Raw genomic sequence first — 15,496 nt, forward strand, 5'->3', positions numbered from 1 at the left:
GCGAAGTAACGTGGAGAAACGTATAGTTAAAACCATCGGCGTTTGGATCTAACTACTCCCTGAAGACCGTCATCGGGCTAGCTTCCAGTACAAACAAAGCTAGCTAGCTACCATCTATGCCATCGGGCTTTGGATTAAGAGCTATTCACCCTGCCATCGGGCGCTAGGATTACAAGGACCGGTTCCGTACGAGAACCCTTTTCTTCAGTGATCACAGGATTATCCGACCATTCTTCAATTCCTCCGGAGATTACAACTCCAGAGAGGGAAATCATCTTCTCCAGCTACCCCCCTTGCTTTGCCCTGTATCACCTCCTTTCACTCCCTGCAGAGCTCCGGTCGAGTATTCTTAACCTAGGAAATATTCATTCCCCCTGACTTTGATACTCTGACATTCTACTATTAAAAGAGCAACAGGATAATTCAGTTGTATATTTGATATGACGATTAAAATACTGTAAACTTGATATCCTTGTCCCCGTGCCGTCAATTGAGTGTCTGCCATATTTATCTAACTGTACTGTCTGGCAAGTAATAATCTTTAGTAGTGGTTTAATCTAAACAATCTTTAATACAGTCCGGGTTGTGTAGCCCCTCAGCTACAATTGGTCCTTCGAGCCGGAGGGTATCAGTAATAATAATCATATTAATAATAATATGATTATTATCTTTTTGTCTTTATAATTTGTTATTTCTGTATTATTATTGTTTCTGTTATTTTCTGTGAAGTTCTGAGTATTGTGATTGTGGTTATTGTGTTGTCTTGTTTCATGTGAATAATAATAAAAAAAAATTGATCAAAAAAAAACAAAGATCTCCACCTTGCTATCTGACACCATTATCAACCTAATAATATCAACCTGATAATATTGAAACATTATCAATATAACGTTAGCTACCAACTTTAGCAGGGCTCCTAATAACACAAGATACATTTCACTATGAATTGAAAATGGGGGACCCTGATGTAAACAAGACGAAAGTCTTTATCTGGTCTGCATCTCCTTAATAATTATGTGTATTGAGCCGTACTGTATATTGTACCCATTCTGCAATCTGTTAAATAAAGTTTTCATTCATTCATGCCTTTTGAAAAGTGACATGGTCGATGTAGGAGTTATGATGCGGTTTCAATTCGGTTACAGTAACGTTACACAAACTGACATTCTAAAGCCAAGAAGACACTTACCCATAAAGACGGTATCTCGATCGATCTCATCTATCGTTGAATAGTGCAGCTTCTCCATGTGACGAGTCCGACTCGAGCCGCGTGCATTAATCCCATGGGGAATGTAAACAATATAGCATCGCGAGCCAGCTTGTTGCATCAAATTGATGTTTGGCTTTTGTCTCCCGAGTGAAGTTAAACTACTACACTTCGGCTGGTCCAGGCTAAGCACTGCAGGCTTTCGTTTTACAACAACTGAGATAAAAAAATATATATATATATCATCAAACAGCAGTCTTTTGTGATCTAATCGATCCTTCATTTGCGTGAGGATGCTGTCGAAATCCACTATTCTGTTGATGCGTGACACACGTTCCATTTTTGGGATTCTGACTCGCGACAGGTGGTCACTCAGACAGTCACCCAAGCGATTCACCCAAATAAAGTTTTCATTCATTCATTAATTTGCTGTCTCGTTATAACACAAACAGCTCACCATGAACCATGACAAGCTTAATTACGTTAGTTAGCATCCAAGCTAGCGTGATAACATTAGTAGTTATTATCATCCAAGCTAGAATGAATGAATGAATGAATGAATGAATGAATGAATGAATGAATGAATAAATGAATGAATGAATGAAAACTGAATGAATGAATGAAAACTTTATTTAACAGATTGCAGAATGGGTACAATACAGTACGGCTCAATACATACAATTGTTAAGGGGATGCAGACCTGAGAAAGACGTTTGTCTTGTTTCCATCAGGGTCCCCCATTTTCAATTCATATAGACATATATGACATACATGACATACAGATAGTCAGTACTGCTACATCTATACATTTATGACATACCAGATTTGCAAATACAGATAATAAACACAACAAACACAACTGACAATAAATAACAATAAGTTGGTGTGTGAGCTGATGCCAGATTGGCATCAGCCCACCGGGTGGCAATGTAGACTGAGGGTTATTGTTAATGGGAGGTACTTGTGAATACTGTCTGAGTCCTGGTCCCACAGGGCCAGGACCGGAGGAAGTGTTACAAGTTAGCATCCAAGGTAGCGTGATAACATTAGTAGTTATTATCATCCAAGCTAGAAACTGCTAGGCTGCCTGCTTATACCTGCAATAATGTTGTCATCCTCCTGGACAGATAGACTTGCTAAATACCTAGCGTGATAACATTAGTAGTTATTATCATCCAAGCTAGAATGAATGAATGAATGAATGAATGAATGAATGAATGAATGAATGAATGAATGAATGAATGAATGAATGAATGAATGAATGAATGAAAACTGAATGAATGAATGAAAACTTTATTTAACAGATTGCAGAATGGGTACAATACAGTACGGCTCAATACATACAATTGTTAAGGGGATGCAGACCTGAGAAAGACGTTTGTCTTGTTTCCATCAGGGTCCCCCATTTTCAATTCATATAGACATATATGACATACATGACATACAGATAGTCAGTACTGCTACATCTATACATTTATGACATACCAGATTTGCAAATACAGTACTGTTTGTGATACAGAAGGAGTCAAGAAAAGGGAGTATATACATTTGACGTAGAAACTGTACATTGGAGGAGGTTGGGTGGGGGGGGTTGGGTACATTGGGATATTGACAACCATACTGGGTAAAACTATTGACAAAACCATACTAGGTAAATGACTGTACATTGGAGGGGGTTGGGTTAGGATATTTACAGGGGCCAGTGTTGAATTGCAGTCTCCCGTAGGTGTCCCTTGAGAGAGGTTTTGAAAGTGGGTAGTGATCCACATTCCTTTACAGCTTTGGGTAGGGCGTTCCACATTGATGTGGCATAATTGCGAAACGTGTTTAGTCCCTTATTTGAGCCGAATCTGGGTTTAACATGATTTGTGGAGCTCCCTCTGGTGTTGTGATCGTGGTATTCACTGACCTTTGGGAAGTATTTTGACATGTACATGGGTACCTTGGTCGTGTAGTGTATCTTGTAGACCAGGCCCATTGCAAGTTGTTGTACTCTGTCGTCTACTCTAAGCCATCCTAGGTTGTCAAAGTGGGCAGGGGTGAGGTGGGTTCTAGGAGTAAGGTCAAGCAGTAGTCTGACCAGTTTGTTTTGAGATGTTTGTAATTTTGTTTTTAGCGCCTTTGAGGTGCTTTGGTACCATGAGGTGCAAGCATAGTCGTAGTACCCCTGAATGAGTGCTCCTGCCAGAGTCTTCAGGGTGTTCTTGTTTACCAGAGAGGAGATCCGGTACAAGAATCGAGTTCGTTGGTTGACTTTTTTTATTACATTGGATGCCATTTAGTCACAGGAGAGATTAGCCTCTAGGATGGAACCCAGGTAGGTAATTTCATCTTTCCTTGTGACAATATTGTCACCCACTGTAACTGAGAAGCCGTCGGTCTTGCTGAGTTTGTTATTTGAACCGAAGAGAATGGACTCTGTTTTGCCCATGTGTAATGATAGTTTGTTATCAGCGAGCCATATGCAGATTCTGCCTAGTTCCGAGCTGAGGGTTTTTTCAACCTGTAACTTGTTCTTGTCAGAGACCAGCAGGGCTGAGTCGTCCGCAAACAGGAACAAGTTCCAGTCACAAGCTGACGACATGTCATTTGCATAAATTAGGAACAGTAGCGGTCCTAGTATGCTTCCTTGTGGAACACCACAGCTCACTGTGAGGGGGGGGGATAGGGTACCGTTTACCTCCACCATCTGTTCCCTCCCCTCAAGGTAGGATTGCATCCAGCTCACTGATAGACTATCAAAACCAATTGCAAACTGCTAGGCTGCCTGCTTATACCTGCAATAATGTTGTCATCCTCCTGGACAGATAGACTTGTTAAATAATAATATCCACAGGTGTGTTGTGCTGGTCCTCAGTAAATGTCCCGCCGCGAAAAACAAGTTGCTATTAAAGTGCTAAATGTTAGATACGAACGTGGCTGCTCTCAGTGCTCTGTTAATAAAATTTTCAATCAATGAATCAATCAATCCCGCGAGGGGAGAAACAGCTGTGTAGCTACAGAGCTGCAGACGTAGGAGCCATACTCTGATTGGATTTTGAAGGTGGTCAATCATTCAACCTCCGTGTATTGGATGTCAAGGGCTATCAATCAATCAATCCTCCATTCAATGGCAAGAGTTAAACTGCACAGACCGTGCTTAGATGACATTAATAGCCTATTTTGATTGGCTGTTATTTATTATTTATTTAACCCTGGTCAACCTGTGCAGAAATTCTGCACGAATAATTACTGCAGTGCAGGCCTGCTCAGAGCGGTCAATTTTGGCAATTTTTGAAGAAAAAAAAATTCACTGGCATTTTTTTTACAGAGGAAAACATTTATAATAAAAAAAAATTATAATAATAAGGAGGAGGGGTGACACCCTTTATAATTCAAACTATTTCAGCCCGGAAATGCATTCTGATAAACTGGATTAAGGATAAGCCTCCATTTTTACAAATGTGGTATAGAGATGGTTTGCTTTTCCTTTTTGCTTGCTTTTTTGTTTTGTTTTTGCTTGCTTATGGTGTGGATGATGGCATAGAAATGAACTGGAGGACCCCCCCTCCATTGTCCCAATGTGTGTTTTTGTAATGGGAGTAACTGTACGTGAAAAATCTATATAAAAAAAATATATATATCTAAAAAGAACTAAATTAGTTCATTTTTGAAACCATGAACTTTAGTTAAAAATTTTGAATTATGAACTGAACTAGTTCATTTTAAAAATTGTGAACTGTGAACTGAACTAGTTCATGTAGAAAGTGAACTTTCCCAACACTGGAGGCTACCTCTGGAAACAAACATACTGTATGTAGTACAGTCTGGAGAGCTAGGAGGCTACCTCTGGAAACAAACACATAGCACAGTTTATAGAGCTAGGAGGCTACCTCTGGAAACAAACACATAGCACAGTTTAGAGAGCTATGAGGCCACCTCTGGAAACAAACACATAGTACAGTTTAGAGAGCTATGAGGCCACCTCTGGAAACAAACACATAGTACAGTTTAGAGAGCTATGAGGCCACCTCTGGAAACAAACACATAGTACAGTTTGGAGAGCTATGAGGCCACCTCTGGAAACAAACACATAGTACAGTTTGGAGAGCTAGGAGGCCACCTCTGGAAAGAAACACATACTGTAGCACCCACGGTCTGAGGTCTCTGCATTGACACAAACCCGATACCCTTTCATTCCATCTCAAAATTAGTTTTGCTCTGAATGCTGTGTTTGGAACACAACAGATACATAACAGACAATACAGACATCCAGAATAGTCGTACGAGTAAAATTGCTTTACCAGTAGTCCACTTATGGCATTGGCAGGTGAAACCAATTCAACTGGACTCCCCGTACTGCATTTTCCCAAGCCAACGCAGTGCACTCTCATCTAAGTGGGTTATTCAGAGTCTGTTTGCTCTGATTGCCCTTGAATGGTCCCCCTGGCCGGTTGTGGTGTAACGACGGCCTCCCACAGGGACAAGGAGAGGGGCAAAAAAACAATCAATGGCTCCGGCTCCCAGGTGACGCCCAGAGGAGCAGTGTTGAGGCAGTGTCAGATTTCACCACAAAGGCTTTCTGGGGGATTTTGTCTAGTGCAGGAGGCTGATTGGAGGGTTGTCACGAGCTTAATGGATTGACTGGGACAGACCACAAGGTAATGCCTAAGAGTGATGGGAGAAGACACTGTGCTAACGGGAGATGCAACAATCTTACTTTTGTTATATTGTAGGTCACGTACAGTATGTGTTACATGTATTCACATAATCACATAAACATGTCGGCATGTATTCAGGTAATCATATATTCATGTTGCATGTTAAATCCGTGTTGCATGTGAACAGTTACACACATGTCAGATGTCTTCATACATTATGGATTCCAAACAAGCCCTTCATTATCCAGAAATGGTGGCTCATTTCCAAGAAAACCCTATAGATGCGTTTCTTGTTTGTAAACACAACGTGTTCAAGCCAATTGAGTCTATGGAGAAACCATGGCACTCCCCTAACTACTGTAAAAGTTGTTTCAAATGAAAGCGGCCGGATGTCATTCTCCCAAATCAACATGCGAGTGTGACTCTTTCACCTTTTATATAATAGCTATGGCATGGATTGATTGTTTAGATCAGGGGTTCTAATAATTTTTTATACCATGACCCCATTTTATTTATTTTTAGGATTTTTTTGGCGACCCCACACTTAATGTATCACATAATTTCAACATGGAATTAAGGAATATCAAAATAAAAGCAATTGAACTTGATCATGCATATTTATTAGAAAATTGTATTACAACACTATGTTATCAATACACATTTATAAAACAAGGCATATTTAGCCAACATATGTTGCCAGAACATAACAAATAAATAAAACAAATGATTTATTTATTTATACATTTTTTACTTGCCAATGTGACCCCACTGTCACCTTTGAGTGCTTTGAAATGTTCTCCATCTGTTTCCTTATTTGCAAAACTTAATATGACTTGTAAATGTGTTAATTATTGTTAGATTGTCCCACAGTATTTATTCCGACGCAGTGGAAATAACTACATTTGTGTCGGAGGGGTGTGGTTAAGGCGAGACACTGCAGGTGAATAGGCAAATATACTTTTTTTGTTGATTTTGAGATTTTGTTATATTTTGCTTCCTAAACATGTCTTCTATGAAACTAGTGACAATAAAACGTCAATAACACACATTTAGTTGTTTATATTACTTCATTTTGCCTTATTGCATCCATAAATATGCACATATTTAACACTTTAAGTGCCGAAAACATGTTTAGGCGTCTTTCCTAGTCATGCTAAAGTTGCCGAGGACGCCCTAACTCGTCTTTAATATCAATATTTCAAAAATCTGTGATCGAAATCATATTTTTCCTCCGCAGCCCTGAGACACAGTGCTGGCCTCCTCTCAACCCTCTAGCGGTTCAAGAGCGCCATCTGGTGGCCGATCGGCAGAAGCGCCAAACAGGAAGTCATGTGGATGAAGTGCTGATCACCCATATTACTTCCGGCCACTCTCTATAGCTCCCTCGACTCCATCTTGAAACACTCGATAATAGATTGCTCGCCCTAACTCAATAAACAACGTTATTTGGACGTATATACTATTATACAACCTGGAAATGGACCGGGTATTTCGACATCCCATAATGGAAAACTGTCTACCCCACGCTGATCGCCCAACAGCCCGCGGAGACTGGGGTGAGTTTTAGCGTGTAGTATTACCGTGTTCGACACTAACTGCTATGATGAACATTTGACCCACATTAGATGAATGGTATAACGTTGCCCACGGAATTATAAACGATCCCCCGCCCATCCGGTCATCATCAGATGATACGTAGAAACTTCTAGAAGCACGTCCATTTGAAATGTTTCATCTGGCACCGATCGCTACCAAACTGTATTTGATCATCAATATAATGCATTTGGGGCTATAAATCACGTTCTGGAGAAAGCTGCAGAAAGAGATGAAAACATACTTATACTTTAGATCATATTTTAGTATGAATATGTGAATGAAAACGTTTAACGTTCATACACCCTGAACAATACATATAGGACATTGAATGGGCCCTAATAATGGCAATCTAGCAATATAATTTAAAAAGTTATAGCCCTGCAAAGAAGGGGAACTTCTCCATAGACAAATAGAGCTGGCAAGGGATGGTATATCATGAATTTAACCTTCGGCAGTTAAAGTGTTAATGGGGAAGTGCCTCATTTGCATATATAAACATAGATTTCAGAAAACTTGCAATATATTTTTTCTTAGTTTATATGTACATAACAAACTGGAAAAGTTTCATAGTGATATCTATTCAAATATTTTTTGCCTATTAGGGGGTACACTGTTTGTAGCCTGTGTGTAGTTCTGTTCAGTTCAATAACATCATTATTATTATTATTCAGTTATCAGGCATGTGTTTAGGTTGTCTATTACTAATGGTTTGATTAGGTTTTGTGTTTGTAAATATCTGTTTAAAAAAAAAAGTATGGCATTTTACAATACAGAACTTTGAAGGCGTTTTCCCAAAAATGAGTTTTAAGAGTTTTTCCTCATACTCTGAGCCAGAAATCTCCACTGCAGTAGCACTCACATACACCAAACCTTCCAGTTCTATTCATATCTATGTTCTGAAGGTATTTACAGAAGGGTTTGTTGATATCGCATTCATACCCTGATTTATATCACATTTCATTCCTAGAAACATGGCGAAATATGGAATTTTACCATAAAAATTTACTGAATGGAGTATTTTCTGATTTATGGAGTGATAAAAAGAGATATCCAAAATCCCCTCTGTAATAACCTTTGGCTCTAATATGTCAACAAAATTTAACTATAATTTTGAAAATGGCTTTATCCAATGTTCAGATTTCTGTCCTGGAATTATATGCAAATTAGTGCATATTTAAGTAGATAATGCCTCATTTGCATATTTAAACATACAATTTCAGAAAACTTGTAATACAAAACAGTCTTGTCTTAATATAAGTAATCAACTGGGGAAGTTTCATTGTGATATCTATTAGTTAATTATTTTACCCTATTCACCTGTAGTGTCTCCCCTTAAATACTCAGGTCTCAAGCGTTGGAGACGGAGGGAGGTGTGCAGAAATTACAGCTAATTTCCAGTCCGAGACAACAAACCCAGTTGGCTACTTTGTTGGCGGTATGAAATATTAATATCTTTGGAACTGTTTGTGGAGTAGCCAAACGTTACACTATGAAAATGAACTGGATAGTTGGTTTAACTTCATTAGCTGAAATATTCTAAAATCATTAATTCTGCTATAAGCGTAAATGTGTGTGTGTGTGTGCACGAGCGCCCGTCCCATCTCTGGTCTTTGGAAAGTTTGATAGTGGAGTTTGTTAGTATTTACTGAGGCTGGCCAGATAATGTTGATATTTAAACAAACAAAAAATGTAGCTTACGCTTTTATCCCAAAAAGAATTGGTATGATTAATCTATCTTGACTATTTTCCTTTATCCTCTAGTTGGTTATAAAATCTCACAAGTTTCAAGGTTGCTTTTTTTTCTTCTTTCATTGCAACGTATTATTTTCCTGTTTATGCTTTTGCTTGTTCAGTTTCCCCAGCCCAATACTGAGGATTGAATGTCTACCGTTATAGTATCCTCTACCCCAAAAGTAACACTTTTTAAGTATTGAAATATCAACGCTTGTGCGGATGAGATGGTGGTAGAGATGAATAAAAACAAAAGGGGAAAAGATCCTATGACCCAACAAATTATTAAATCATTGTCCAAGACGCCTGGCGTGCGTCTCCCGCTTCCCCCTGCACACCGTCTCCCTCTCGTGTTCCTTCCTGTTGTTGAAGAAGAAGAAGAAACAGAACCTATTCTTTCTACTCTGAGTGTTCTGTCAAGCTGTCCACTCTGGCTGCATTCCTTTCTGCTCTGTCAGAACCACAAGGGAAGGGACGCTCCGCTGGGATGAACAAATGTATTATCTGGTTTATCCACCTCAATCGCAGAGTGTGGTTTATCATCTCCAACTGATCGCATCCTCTTAGCGCACCTGTTTCTGCCGGACCCGGAGGGCCGGGCCTACAATAGTGATTGTCCCTTTCTGACTGACTGACTGACTGACTGAGTCTGGTCAGCTGCAGTAGGCATCAGTCCACAACCGAGCCCATGTCTGACTACATGTAATTGGGATTATACTGAGATTACAAAAAAATTACTAACTATAATCATCCCAGATTACATTCAGAAAATGTTTAATTAGATTAGAGTAACATTTTCCAAGGAAGCTTGGTTACATTTTTGATTACATCTTTGAAATGTGGCCCCTTTCAACCCCCACCCTCAAGAGCTCAGTTCCTCGTTCTCAGTACAGACCGCTGCTGTCCCAATCCACATCCCTGCCCCCCATCGCTCTCCTCTGCTAGACTGATAGCCTCTCTGTGAAGCCTCTCCAGCTCCCTCTTCACCTGGGCCGAGGTGAAAGACAAAGGTGGCGGTAGACTGGGGGTGGGTTCACCAGGGGCGGTGCTGATGGGCTGGTGGTGGGTTCACCAGGGGAGGTGCTGATGGGTCAGTGGTTATGATAGGAGATAGAGGTGGCACCACAGCTATGGTCTGAAATGGGATTTGTATTTGAGATGCTCAAACTGAATATTGTATGTTACATTTTTTATTGTATTTCACAGAATGAAGCATTTGCCATACAGCAATGCCAGCTAGCTAGCTCTAGCAAATGCGTGCTTATTTACTTATTTAGTAGCACCGTTCAAACAGTATTTGTAATAAAATTGTTTCAGTGTTATCAAAACATTGGTTCTTGAAGGTGCCCTTTTTCTTCTGTATCAGAGCTCTTCTATTCTACCTATAGAGTCCCTGGATGACTGCTTGAGTTGAAACAGAATTTTGAGAAACTGATTTTGAAAGCTGAATTTCGAACTCCACCAAAATTGAATTAATACTCACAAGTTGAAAGCAATAAGAGTTCAATTCAATTTCAAACCATTAGATTCAATTTCAATCGTTGAAGTACAATAAAAAATTTAGCATACAGTATTCAGTTTGAACATTTCAAATTCAAAACTATTAAATCCAGATTCCATTTCTATTGACACCCTCCCCTCCATGATCACCACCTCCCCCAGTGAACCTCTGGACTGCCGTGTGACTTCCCAAGGGTGAGGCTCTTCTCTTCCTTAAATCCAATGCCTTTCACCCTCGAGTGTACCCGTCACCTTCACCTTCACCTGTCACCTTCACCCGTCACCTTCACCCGTCACCTTCACCTGTCACCTTCACCCGTCACCTTCAACTGTCACCTTCACCTGTCACCTTCAGCCGTCACCTTCACCCGTCACCTTTACCTGTCACATTCACCTGTCACCTTCACCTGTTACCTTCACCTGTCACCTTCACCCGTCACCTTCACCTGTCACCTTTACCTGTCACCTTCACCCGTCACCTTCACCTGTCACCTTCACCTGTCACCTTTACCCGTCACCTTCACCCGTCACCTTTACCTGTCACCTTCACCTGTCACCTTCACCCGTCACCTTCACCCATCACCTTCACCTGTCACCTTTACCTGTCACCTTCACCCGTCACCTTCACCTGTCACCTTCACCTGTCACCTTTACCTGTCACCTTCACCTGTCACCTTCACTTGTCACCTTCACCTTCACCTGTCACCTTCACCCGTCACCTTCACCTGTCACCTTCACCTGTCACCTTCACCTGTCACCTTCACCCGTCACCTTCACCTGTCACCTTCACCTGTCACCTTCATCTGTCACCTTCACCTGTCACCTTCACCTGTCACCTTCATCTGTCACCTTCACCTGTCACCTTCACCTGTCACCTTCACCTGTCACCTTCACCTGTCACCTTCACCTGTCACCTTCACCTTCACCTGTCACCTTCACCTGTCACCTTCACCTGTCACCTGCATCACCTTCACCTGTCACCTTCACCTGTCACCTTCACCTGTCACCTTCACCTTCATCACCTTCACCTGTCACCTGCACCTGTCACCTTCACCTGTCACCTTCACCTGTCACCTTCACCTGTCACCTTCACCTGTCACCTTCACCTGTCACCTTCATCACCTTCAATTGTCACCTTCACTTGCCACCTTCACCTGTCACCTTCACCTGTCACCTTCACCTGTCACCTTCACCCGTCACCTTCACCTGTCACCTTCACCTGTCACCTTCACCTGTCACCTTCATCACCTTCACCTGTCACCTTCACCTTCACCTGTCACCTTCACCTGTCACCTTCACCCGTCACATTCACCTGTCACCTTCACCTGTCACCTTCACCCGTCACCTTCACCTGTCACCTTCACCTGTCACCTTCACCTGTCACCTTCACCTGTCGCCTTCACCTGTCACCTTCACCTGTCACCTTCACCTGTCACCTTCACCTGTCACCTTCACCTTCACCTTCATCACCTTCACCTGTCACCTTCACCTTCACCTGTCACCTTCACCTGTCACCTTCACCCGTCACCTTCACCTGTCACCTTCACCTGTCACCTTCACCTGTCACCTTCATCACCTTCACCCGTCACCTTCACCCGTCACCTTCACCTGTCACCTTCACCTGTCAACTTCACCCGTCACCTTCACCTGTCACCTTCACCTGTCACCTTCACATGTCACCTTCACCTTCACATGTCACCTTCACCTGTCACCTTCACCCGTCACCCTCACCCGTCACCCTCACCCGTCACCTTCACCAGTCACCTTCACCTGTCACCTTCACCTGTCACCTTCACCTGTCACCTTCACCTGTCACCTTCACCTGTCACCTTCACCTGTCACCTTCACCTGTCACCTTCACCTGTCACCTTCACCTGTCACCTTCACCTGTCACCTTCACCTGTCACCTTCACCTGTCACCTTCACCTGTCACCTTCACCCGTCACCTTCACCTGTCACTGTCACCTTCACCTGTCACCTTCACCTGTCACCTTCACCTGTCACCTTCACCTGTCACCTTCACCTGTCACCTTCACCTGTCACCTTCACCTGTCACCTTCACCTGTCACCTTCATCACCTTCACCTGTCACCTTCACCCGTCACCTTCACCCGTCACCTTCAGCTGTCACCTTCACCTGTCACCTTCACCTGTCACCTTCACCTGTCACCTTCACCTGTCACCTTCACCTGTCACCTTCACCTGTCACCTTCATCTGTCACCTTCACCTGTCACCTTCACCTGTCACCTTCACCTGTCACCTTCACCTGTCACCTTCATCACCTTCACCTGTCACCTTCATCACCTTCACCCGTCACCTTCACCTGTCACCTTCACCTGTCACCTTCACCTGTCACCTTCACCTGTCACCTTCACCTGTCACCTGTCACCTTCACCTGTCACCTTCACCTGTCACTTTCACCTTCACCTTCACCTGTCACCTTCACCCGTCACCTTCACCTTCACCTGTCACCTTCACCTGTCACCTGTCACCTTCACCTGTCACCTTCACCTGTCACATGTCACCTTCACCTGTCACCTTCACCTGTCACCTTCACCTGTCACCTTCACCTGTCACCTTCACCTGTCACCTTCACATGTCACCTGCTCCTGTCACCTTCATCTGTCACCTTCATCACCTTCACCTGTCACCTTCACTTTCATCACCTTCACCTGTCACCTTCACATGTCACCTTCACCTGTCACCTTCATCACCTTCACCTGTCACCTTCAACTGTCACCTTCACATGTCACCTTCACCTGTCACCTTCATCACCTTCACCTGTCACCTTCACCTTCATCACCTTCACCTGTCACCGTCACATGTCACCTTCACCTGTCACCTTCAACTGTCACCTGTCACCTTCACCCGTCACCTTCACCTGTCACCTTCAACTGTCACCTGTCACCTTCACCCGTCACCTTCACCTGTCACCTTCACCTGTCACCTTCACCTGTCACCTTCACCTGTCACCTTCAACTGTCACCTTCACCTGTCACCTTCATAACCTTCACCTGTCACCTTCATCACCTTCACCCGTCACCTTCAACTGTCACCTGTCACCTTCACATGTCACCTTCACCTGTCACCTTCACCTGTCACCTTCACCTGTCACCTTCACCTGTCACCTTCACCTGTCACCTTCACCCGTCACCTTCACCCGTCACACTCACCCGTCACCCTCACCCGTCACCTTCACCCGTCACCTTCACCTGTCACCTTCATCACCTTCACATGTCACCTTCACCTGTCACCTTCACCTGTCACCTTCATCACCTTCACCTGTCACCTTCACCTGTCACCTTCATCACCTTCACCTGTCACCTTCATCACCTTCACCCGTCACCTTCACCTGTCACCTTCACCTGTCACCTTCAACTGTCACCTTCACCTGTCACCTTCACTTGTCACCTTCACCTGTCACCTTCACCTGTCACCTTCATCACCTTCACCTGTCACCTTCACCTGTCACCTTCATCACCTTCACCTGTCACCTTCACCTTCATCACCTTCACCCGTCACCTTCACATGTCACCTGCTCCTGTCACCTTCACCTGTCACCTTCACCTGTCACCTTCATCACCTTCACCTGTCACCTTCACCTTCATCACCTTCACATGTCACCTTCACCTGTCACCTTCATCACCTTCACCTTCATCACCTTCACCTGTCACCTTCAACTGTCACCTGTCACCTTCACCTGTCACCTTCATCACCTTCACCTGTCACCTTCAACTGTCACCTGTACCCTTTAACTGTCACCTGTCACCTTCACCCGTCACCTTCACATGTCACCTTCACCTGTCACCTTCTTCACCCTTCACCTGTCACCTTCACCTTCATCACCTGTCACCTTCACCTGTCACCTTCACATGTCACCTTCACCTGTCACCTTCACCTGTCACCTTCACCTGTCACCTTCACCTGTCACCTTCACCTGTCACCTTCACCTGTCACCTGTCACCTGTCACCTTCACCTGTCACCTTCATCACCTTCACCTTCATCACCTTCACCTGTCACCTGTCGCCTTCACCTGTCACCTTCACCTGTCACTTTCACCTGTCACCTTCACCTGTCACCTTCACCTTCACCTTCATCACCTTCACCTGTCACCTTCACCCGTCACCTTCACCTGTCACCTTCACCTGTCACCTTCACCTGTCACCTTCATCACCTTCACCTGTCACCTTCATCACCTTCACCCGTCACCTTCACCCGTCACCTTCACCTGTCACCTTCACCTGTCAACTTCACCCGTCACCTTCACCTGTCACCTTCACATGTCACCTTCACATGTCACCTTCACCTTCACATGTCACCTTCACCCGTCACCTTCACCCGTCACCTTCACCTGTCACCTTCACCTGTCAACTTCACCCGTCACCTTCACCCGTCACCCTCACCCGTCACCTTCACCTGTCACCTTCACCTGTCACCTTCACCTGTCACCTTCACCTGTCACCTTCATCACCTTCACTTGTCACCTTCACCTGTCACCTTCACCTGTCACCTTCACCTGTCACCTTCACCTGTCACCTTCACCTGTCACCTTCACCTGTCACCTTCACCTTCACCTGTCACCTTCACCTGTCACCTTCACCCGTCACCTTCACCTGTCACTGTCACCTTCACCTGTCACCTTCACCTGTCACCCTCACCCGTCACCTTCACCCGTCACCTTCACCTGTCACCTTCATCACCTTCACATGTCACCTTCACCTGTCACCTTCACCTGTCACCTTCATCACCTTCACCTGTCACCTTCACCTGTCACCTTCATCACCTTCACCTGTCACCTTCATCACCTTCACCCGTCACCTT

The sequence above is a fragment of the Notolepis coatsorum genome, assembly GCF_963971535.1.
Source record: "Notolepis coatsorum genome assembly, chromosome: 2".
In the NCBI taxonomy this organism is placed as follows: Eukaryota; Metazoa; Chordata; class Actinopteri; order Aulopiformes; family Paralepididae; genus Notolepis; species Notolepis coatsorum.